Source organism: Rhipicephalus microplus, chromosome 6 (genome assembly GCF_043290135.1).
Source record: "Rhipicephalus microplus isolate Deutch F79 chromosome 6, USDA_Rmic, whole genome shotgun sequence".
In the NCBI taxonomy this organism is placed as follows: Eukaryota; Metazoa; Arthropoda; class Arachnida; order Ixodida; family Ixodidae; genus Rhipicephalus; species Rhipicephalus microplus.
The window spans coordinates 17,824,263-17,834,665 of NC_134705.1; positions in this window are offsets into that span (position 1 = coordinate 17,824,263).

The following is a 10,403-nucleotide window of genomic DNA, read 5'->3' on the forward strand; positions in this document are numbered from 1 at the left end:
AGACTCCACAACTAAAACTCAACAACTAGAAACTCCATGACTAGAAACTCCACAAATAAAATTTCCACAACTAGAAACTCCACAACTTGAGACTTTGCAACTAGAAACTCGGAAGCTAGAAACTCAACAACAAGAAACTCCACAACTAGAAACTCCACAACCAGAAACTCCACAACTAGAAACTCCACAACTTGGAACGCCACAACTAGATACTCCACAACTACAAATTACACAACTAGAAACTCCACAACTAGAAACTCTGCAACTAGAAACTCCGCAACTAGAAACTCTACAGCTAGAAAGTCCGCAACTAGATACTCCACAACTAGAAACTTCACAACCAGAAACTCCGCAACTAGAAGCTCCACAACTAGAAACTCCGCAATTAGAAACTTCGCAACTAGAAACTTCACAGCTAGAAACTCCACACCTATAAATTCCACAACTTGAAACTTCACAACTGGAAGCTCCACAACTAGAAACTCCGCAACAAAAAACTCTTCAACTAGAAACTCCACAGCTAGAAACTCCACAACTATAAACCCCACTACTAGAAACTCCACAACTACTGACTCCGCAACTAGAAAACTCCGCAACTAGAAACTCCACAACTAGGAACTCCACAACTAGGAACTCCACAACTAGAAACTCCACAAATAAATACTCCACAACTAGAAACTCCACAACTTGAGACTTTGCAACTAGAAACTCGGCAACTAGAAACTCAACAACTAGAAACTCCACAACTAGAAACTCCACAACAAGAAACTCCACTACTAGAAACTCCACAACTTGGAACACCACAACTAGATACTCCACAACTAGAAACTCAACAGCTAGAAAGTCCGCAACTAGATACTCCACAACTACAAATTCCACAACTAGGAACTCCACAACTAGAAACTCCGCAACTAGAAACTCCATAACTGAAAACTCCACAACATGAAACACCACAATTAGATACTCCACAACTACAAATTCCACAACTAGAAACTGCACAACTAGAAACTCCGCAACTAGAAACTCCACAACTAGAGACTCCACAACTAGACACTCCGCAACTAGGAACTCTACAACTTCAAAATCCACAACGGGAAACTTCACAACTTGAAACTCCACAACTAGATACTCCACAACTATAAACTCCACAACTAGAAACTTCACAAGTATAAACTCCACAACTTGAAACTCCGCAACTAGAAACTCCGCAACTAGAAGCTCCGCAACTTGAAAAATCCGCAACTGCAAACTCCACAACTAGGAACTCCACAACTAGAGACTCCACAACTAAAACTCAACAACTAGAAACTCCATGACTAGGAACTCCACAAATAAAAACTCCACAACTAGAAACTCCACAACTTGAGACTTTGCAACTAGAAACTCGGCAACTAGAAACTCAACAACTAGAAAATCCACAACTAGAAACTCCACAACTAGAAACTCCACAACTAGAAACTCCACAGCTTGAAACACCACAACTAGATATTCCACAACTCAAATTCCACAACTAGAAACTCCACAACTAGAAACTCTGCAACTAGAAACTCTGCAACTAGAAACTTCGCAACTAGAAACTCAAGAACTGGAAACTCCACAGCTAGAAACTCCACAACTAGAAACTCCACAACTTGAGACTTCACAAGTAGATACTCGGACTAGAAACTCAAGAACTGGAAGCTCCATAGCTAGAAACGCCACAACTAGAAACTCCACAACTAGAAACTCCACAACTAGAAACTTCTTAACCAGAAACTCCACAACATGAAACACCACAATGAGATACTCCACAACTACGAATTCCACAACTACAAACTCCACAACAAGAAACTCCGCAACTAGAAACTCCGCAACTAGAGACTCCACAACTAGAGACTCCACAACTAGAAACTCCACAACTACAGACTCCACAACTACAGACTTCATAACTAGAAACTCCACAACTAGAAACTCCACAACCAGAAACTCCACAAGTAGAAACTCCACAACTAGGCACTCCGCAACTAGGAACTCTACAACTTCAAAATCCACAACGAGAAGTTCACAACTTGAAACTCCACAACTAGATACTCCACAACTATAAACTCCACAAGTAGAAACTCCACAACTTGAAACTCCGCAACTAGAAACTCCGCAACTAGAAACTCCGCAACCAGAAAACTCCGCAACTACAAAGTCCGCAACTAGAAACTCCGCAACTAGAAACTCCACAGCTAAAAACTCCACAACTAGAAACTCCACCACTAGATACTCTACAACTAAAACTCAACAACTAGAAACTCCATGACTAGAAACTCCACAAATAAAATTTCCACAACTAGAAACTCCACAACTTGAGACTTTGCAACTAGAAACTCGGCAACTAGAAACTCAACAACTAGAAACTCCACAACTAGAAACTCCACAACCAGAAACTCCACAACTTGGAACGCCACAACTAGATACTCCACAACTACAAATTACACAACTAGAAACTCCACAACTAGAAACTCTGCAACTAGAAACTCCGCAACTAGAAACTCTACAGCTAGAAAGTCCGCAACTAGATACTCCACAACTAGAAACTCCACAACCAGAAACTCCGCAACTAGAAGCTCCACAACTAGAAACTCCGCAACTAGAAACTTCGCAACTAGAAAATTCACAGCTAGAAACTCCACACCTATAAATTCCACAACTTGAAACTTCACAACTGGAAGCTCCACAACTAGAAACTCTGCAACAAGAAACTCTTCAACTAGAAACTCCACAGCTAGAAACTCCACAACTATAAACCCCACTACTAGAAACTCCACAACTACAGACTCCGCAACTAGAAAACTCCGCAACTAGAAACTCCACAACTAGGAACTCCACAACTAGGAACTCCACAACTAGAAACTCCACAAATAAATACTCCACAACTAGAAAATCCACAACTTGAGACTTTGCAACTAGAAACTCGGCAACTAGAAACTCAACAACTAGAAACTCCACAACTAGAAACTCCACAACAAGAAACTCCACTACTAGAAACTCCACAACTTGGAACACCACAACTAGATACTCCACAACTACAAATTACACAACTAGAAACTCCACAACTAGAAACTCAACAGCTAGAAAGTCCGCAACTAGATACTCCACAACTACAAATTCCACAACTAGAAACTCCACAACTAGAAACTCCGCAACTAGAAACTCCATAACTAAAAACTCCACAACATGAAACACCACAATTAGATACTCCACAACTACAAATTCCACAACTAGAAACTGCACAACTAGAAACTCCGCAACTAGAAACTCCGCAACTAGAAACTCCACAACTAGAGACTCCACCACTAGACACTCCGCAACTAGGAACTCTACAACTTCAAAATCCACAACGGGAAACTTCACAACTTGAAACTCCACAACTAGATACTCCACAACTATAAACTCCACAACTAGAAACTTCACAAGTATAAACTCCACAACTTGAAACTCCGCAACTAGAAACTCCGCAACTAGAAGCTCCGCAACTTGAAAACTCCGCAACTGCAAACTACACAACTAGAAACTCCACAACTAGAGACTCCACAACTAAAACTCAACAACTAGAAACTCCATGACTAGAAACTCCACAAATAAAAACTCCACAACTAGAAACTCCACAACTTGAGACTTTGCAACTAGAAACTCGGCAACTAGAAACTCAACAACTAGAAAATCCACAACTAGAAACTCCACAACTAGAAACTCCACAACTAGAAACTCCACAGCTTGAAACACCACAACTAGATATTCCACAACTCAAATTCCACAACTAGAAACTCCACAACTAGAAACTCTGCAACTAGAAACTCTGCAACTAGAAACTTCGCAACTAGAAACTTAGCAACTAGAAACTCAAGAACTGGAAACTCCACAACTTGAGACTTCACAAGTAGATACTCGGACTAGAAACTCAAGAACTGGAAGCTCCATAGCTAGAAACGCCACAACTAGAAACTCCACAACTAGAAACTCCACAACTAGAAACTTCTTAACCAGAAACTCCACAACATGAAACACCACAATGAGATACTCCACAACTACGAATTCCACAACTAGAAACTCCACAACAAGAAACTCCGCAACTAGAAACTCCGCAACTAGAGACTCCACAACTAGAGACTCCACAACTAGAAACTCCACAACTACAGACTCCACAACTACAGACTTCATAACTAGAAACTCCACAACTAGAAACTCCACAACCAGAAACTCCACAAGTAGAAACTCCACAACTAGGCACTCCGCAACTAGGAACTCTACAAATTCAAAATCCACAACGAGAAGTTCACAACTTGAAACTCCACAACTAGATACTCCACAGCTATAAACTCCACAACTAGAAACTCCACAAGTAGAAACTCCACAACTTGAAACTCCGCAACTAGAAACTCCGCAACTAGAAACTCCGCAACCAGAAAACTCCGCAACTACAAAGTCCGCAACTAGAAACTCCGCAACTAGAAACTCCACAGCTAGAAACTCCACAACTAGAAACTCCACAACTAGAGACTCCACAACTAAAACTCAAGAACTAGAAACTCCATGACTAGAAACTCCACAAATAAAATTTCCACAACTAGAAACTCCACAACTTGAGACTTTGCAACTAGAAACTCGGCAACTAGAAACTCAACAACTAGAAACTCCACAACTAGAAACTCCACAACCAGAAACTCCACAACTTGGAACGCCACAACTAGAAGCTCCACAACTAGAAACTCTGCAACTAGAAACTTCGCAACTAGAAACTTCACAGCTAGAAACTCCACACCTATAAATTCCACAACTTGAAACTTCACAACTGGAAGCTCCACAACTAGAAACTCCGCAACAAGAAACTCTTCAACTAGAAACTCCACAGCTAGAAACTCCACAACTATAAACCCCACTACTAGAAACTCCACAACTACAGACTCCGCAACTAGAAAACTCCGCAACTAGAAACTCCACAACTAGGAACTCCACAACTAGAAACTCCACAAATAAATACTCTACAACTAGAAACTCCACAACTTGAGACTTTGCAACTAGAAACTCGGCAACTAGAAACTCAACAACTAGAAACTCCACAACTAGAAACTCCCCAACAAGAAACTCCACAACTAGAAACTCCACAACTTGGAACACCACAACTAGATACTCCACAACTACAAATTACACAACTAGAAACTCCACAACTAGAAACTCAACAGCTAGAAAGTCCGCAACTAGATACTCCACAACTACAAATTCCACAACTAGAAACTCCACAACTAGAAACTCCGCAACTAGAAACTCCATAACTAGAAACTCCACAACATGAAACACCACAATTAGATACTCCACAACTACAAATTCCGCAACTAGAAACTCCACAACTAGAGACTCCACAACTAGACACTCCGCAACTAGGAACTCTACAACTTCAAAATCCACAACGGGAAACTTCACAACTTGAAACTCCACAACTAGATACTCCACAACTATAAACTCCACAACTAGAAACTTCTCAAGTAGAAACTCCACAACTTTAAACTCCGCAACTAGAAACTCCGCAACTAGAAGCTCCGCAACTTGAAAACTCCGCAACTACAAACTCCACAACTAGAAACTCCACAACTAGAGACTCCACAACTAAAACTCCACAACTAGAAACTCCATGACTAGAAACTCCACAAATAAAAACTCCACAACTAGAAACTCCACAACTTGAGACTTTGCAACTAGAAACTCGGCAACTAGAAACTGAACAACTAGAAACTCTACAGCTAGAAAGTCTGCAACTAGAAACTCCACAACTACAGAATCCACAACTACAGACTCAACAACTAGAAACTCCACAACTAGAAACTTCATAACCAGAAACTCCGAATCTATAAACTCAACAACTAGAAACTCCGCAACTAAAAACTCCACAACTAGAATCTCAACAACTTGAAACACCACAACTAGATACTCCACAACTACAAATTCCACAACTAGAAACTCCACAACCAGAAACTCTGCAACTAGAAACTCCACAACTAGAAACTTCGCAACTAGAAACTTCACAGCTAGAAACACCACACCTATAAATTCCACAACTTGAAACTTCAAAACTGGAAGCTCCACAACTAGAAACTCCGCAACTAGAAACTCCGCAACTAGAAACTCCCTGGCTAGAAAGTCCGCAACTAGAAACTCTGCAACAAGAAACTCTTCAACTAGAAACTCCACAGCTAGAAACTCCACAACTATAAACTCCACTACTAGAAACTCCACAACTACAGACTCCGCAACTAGAAAACTCCGCAACTAGAAACTCCACAACTAGGAACTCCACAACTAGAAACTCCACAAATAAATACTCCACAACTAGAAACTCCACAACTTGAGACTTTGCAACTAGAAACTCGGCAACTAGAAACTGAACAACTAGAAACTCCACAACTAGAAACTCCACAACAAGAAACTCCACTACTAGAAACTCCACAACTTGGAACACCACAACTAGATACTCCACAACTACAAATTACACAATTAGAAACTCCACAACTAGAAACTCAACAGCTAGAAAGTCCACAATTAGATACTCCACAACTACAAATTCCACAACTAGAAACTGCACAACTAGAAACTCCGCAACTAGAAACTCCGCAACTACACACTCTGCAACTAGGAACTCTACAACTTCAAAATCCACAACGGGAAACTTCACAACTTGAAACTCCACAACTAGATACTCCACAACTAGAAACTCCACAACTAGAAACTTCACAAGTAGAAACTCCACAACTTGAAACTCCGCCACTAGAAACTCCACATCTAGAGACTCCACAACTAAAACTCAACAACTAGAAACTCCATGACTAGAAACTCCACAAATAAAAACTCCACAACTAGAAACTCCACAACTTGAGACTTTGCAACTAGAAACTCGGCAACTAGAAACTCAACAACTAGAAACTCCACAACTAGAAACTCCACAACTAGAAACTCCACAACTAGAAACTCCACAGCTTGAAACACCACAACTAGATATTCCACAACTCAAATTCCACAACTAGAAACTCTGCAACTAGAAACTCTGCAACTAGAAACTTCGCAACTAGAAACTCAGCAACTAGAAACTCAAGAACTGGAAACTCCACAACTAGAAACTCCACAACTTGAGACTTCACAAGTAGATACTCGGACTAGAAACTCAAGAACTGGAAACTCCATAGCTAGAAACGCACAACTAGAAACTCCACAACTAGAAACTCCACAACTAGAAACTTCTTAACCAGAAACTCCACAACATGAAACACCACAATGAGATACTCCACAACTACGAATTCCACAACTAGAAACTCCACAACAAGAAACTCCGCAACTAGAAACTCCGCAACTAGAGACTCCACAACTAGAGACTCCACAACTAGAAACTCCACAACTACAGACTCCACAACTACAGACTTCATAAATAGAAACTCCACAACTAGAAACTCCACAACCAGAAACTCCACAAGTAGAAACTCCACAACTAGACACTCCGCAACTAGGAACTCTACAACTTCAAAACCCACAACGAGAAGTTCACAACTTAAATCTCCACAACTAGATACTCCACAACTAGAAACTCCACAACTAGAAACTCCACAAGTAGAAACTCCACAACTTGAAACTCCGCAACTAGAAACTCCGCAACTAGAAACTCCGCAACTAGAAAACTCCGCAACTACAAAGTCCGCAACTAGAAACTCCGCAACTAGAAACTCCACAGCTAGAAACTCCACCACTAGAAACTCCACAACTAGAGACTCCACAACTAAAACTCAACAACTAGAAACTCCATGACTAGAAACTCCACAAATAAAATTTCCACAACTAGAAACTCCACAACTTGAGACTTTGCAACTAGAAACTCGGAAGCTAGAAACTCAACAACAAGAAACTCCACAACTAGAAACTCCACAACCAGAAACTCCACAACTAGAAACTCCACAACTTGGAACGCCACAACTAGATACTCCACAACTACAAATTACACAACTAGAAACTCCACAACTAGAAACTCTGCAACTAGAAACTCCGCAACTAGAAACTCTACAGCTAGAAAGTCCGCAACTAGATACTCCACAACTAGAAACTTCACAACCAGAAACTCCGCAACTAGAAGCTCCACAACTAGAAACTCCGCAATTAGAAACTTCGCAACTAGAAACTTCACAGCTAGAAACTCCACACCTATAAATTCCACAACTTGAAACTTCACAACTGGAAGCTCCACAACTAGAAACTCCGCAACAAAAAACTCTTCAACTAGAAACTCCACAGCTAGAAACTCCACAACTATAAACCCCACTACTAGAAACTCCACAACTACTGACTCCGCAACTAGAAAACTCCGCAACTAGAAACTCCACAACTAGGAACTCCACAACTAGGAACTCCACAACTAGAAACTCCACAAATAAATACTCCACAACTAGAAACTCCACAACTTGAGACTTTGCAACTAGAAACTCGGCAACTAGAAACTCAACAACTAGAAACTCCACAACTAGAAACTCCACAACAAGAAACTCCACTACTAGAAACTCCACAACTTGGAACACCACAACTAGATACTCCACAACTACAAATTACACAACTAGAGACTCCACAACTAGAAACTCAACAGCTAGAAAGTCCGCAACTAGATACTCCACAACTACAAATTCCACAACTAGGAACTCCACAACTAGAAACTCCGCAACTAGAAACTCCATAACTGAAAACTCCACAACATGAAACACCACAATTAGATACTCCACAACTACAAATTCCACAACTAGAAACTGCACAACTAGAAACTCCGCAACTAGAAACTCCACAACTAGAGACTCCACAACTAGACACTCCGCAACTAGGAACTCTACAACTTCAAAATCCACAACGGGAAACTTCACAACTTGAAACTCCACAACTAGATACTCCACAACTATAAACTCCACAACTAGAAACTTCACAAGTATAAACTCCACAACTTGAAACTCCGCAACTAGAAACTCCGCAACTAGAAGCTCCGCAACTTGAAAAATCCGCAACTGCAAACTCCACAACTAGGAACTCCACAACTAGAGACTCCACAACTAAAACTCAACAACTAGAAACTCCATGACTAGGAACTCCACAAATAAAAACTCCACAACTAGAAACTCCACAACTTGAGACTTTGCAACTAGAAACTCGGCAACTAGAAACTCAACAACTAGAAAATCCACAACTAGAAACTCCACAACTAGAAACTCCACAACTAGAAACTCCACAGCTTGAAACACCACAACTAGATATTCCACAACTCAAATTCCACAACTAGAAACTCCACAACTAGAAACTCTGCAACTAGAAACTCTGCAACTAGAAACTTCGCAACTAGAAACTCAAGAACTGGAAACTCCACAGCTAGAAACTCCACAACTAGAAACTCCACAACTTGAGACTTCACAAGTAGATACTCGGACTAGAAACTCAAGAACTGGAAGCTCCATAGCTAGAAACGCCACAACTAGAAACTCCACAACTAGAAACTCCACAACTAGAAACTTCTTAACCAGAAACTCCACAACATGAAACACCACAATGAGATACTCCACAACTACGAATTCCACAACTACAAACTCCACAACAAGAAACTCCGCAACTAGAAACTCCGCAACTAGAGACTCCACAACTAGAGACTCCACAACTAGAAACTCCACAACTACAGACTCCACAACTACAGACTTCATAACTAGAAACTCCACAACTAGAAACTCCACAACCAGAAACTCCACAAGTAGAAACTCCACAACTAGGCACTCCGCAACTAGGAACTCTACAACTTCAAAATCCACAACGAGAAGTTCACAACTTGAAACTCCACAACTAGATACTCCACAACTATAAACTCCACAAGTAGAAACTCCACAACTTGAAACTCCGCAACTAGAAACTCCGCAACTAGAAACTCCGCAACCAGAAAACTCCGCAACTACAAAGTCCGCAACTAGAAACTCCGCAACTAGAAACTCCACAGCTAAAAACTCCACAACTAGAAACTCCACCACTAGATACTCCACAACTAAAACTCAACAACTAGAAACTCCATGACTAGAAACTCCACAAATAAAATTTCCACAACTAGAAACTCCACAACTTGAGACTTTGCAACTAGAAACTCGGCAACTAGAAACTCAACAACTAGAAACTCCACAACTAGAAACTCCACAACCAGAAACTCCACAACTTGGAACGCCACAACTAGATACTCCACAACTACAAATTACACAACTAGAAACTCCACAACTAGAAACTCTGCAACTAGAAACTCCGCAACTAGAAACTCTACAGCTAGAAAGTCCGCAACTAGATACTCCACAACTACAAATTCCACAACTAGAAACTCCACAACCAGAAACTCC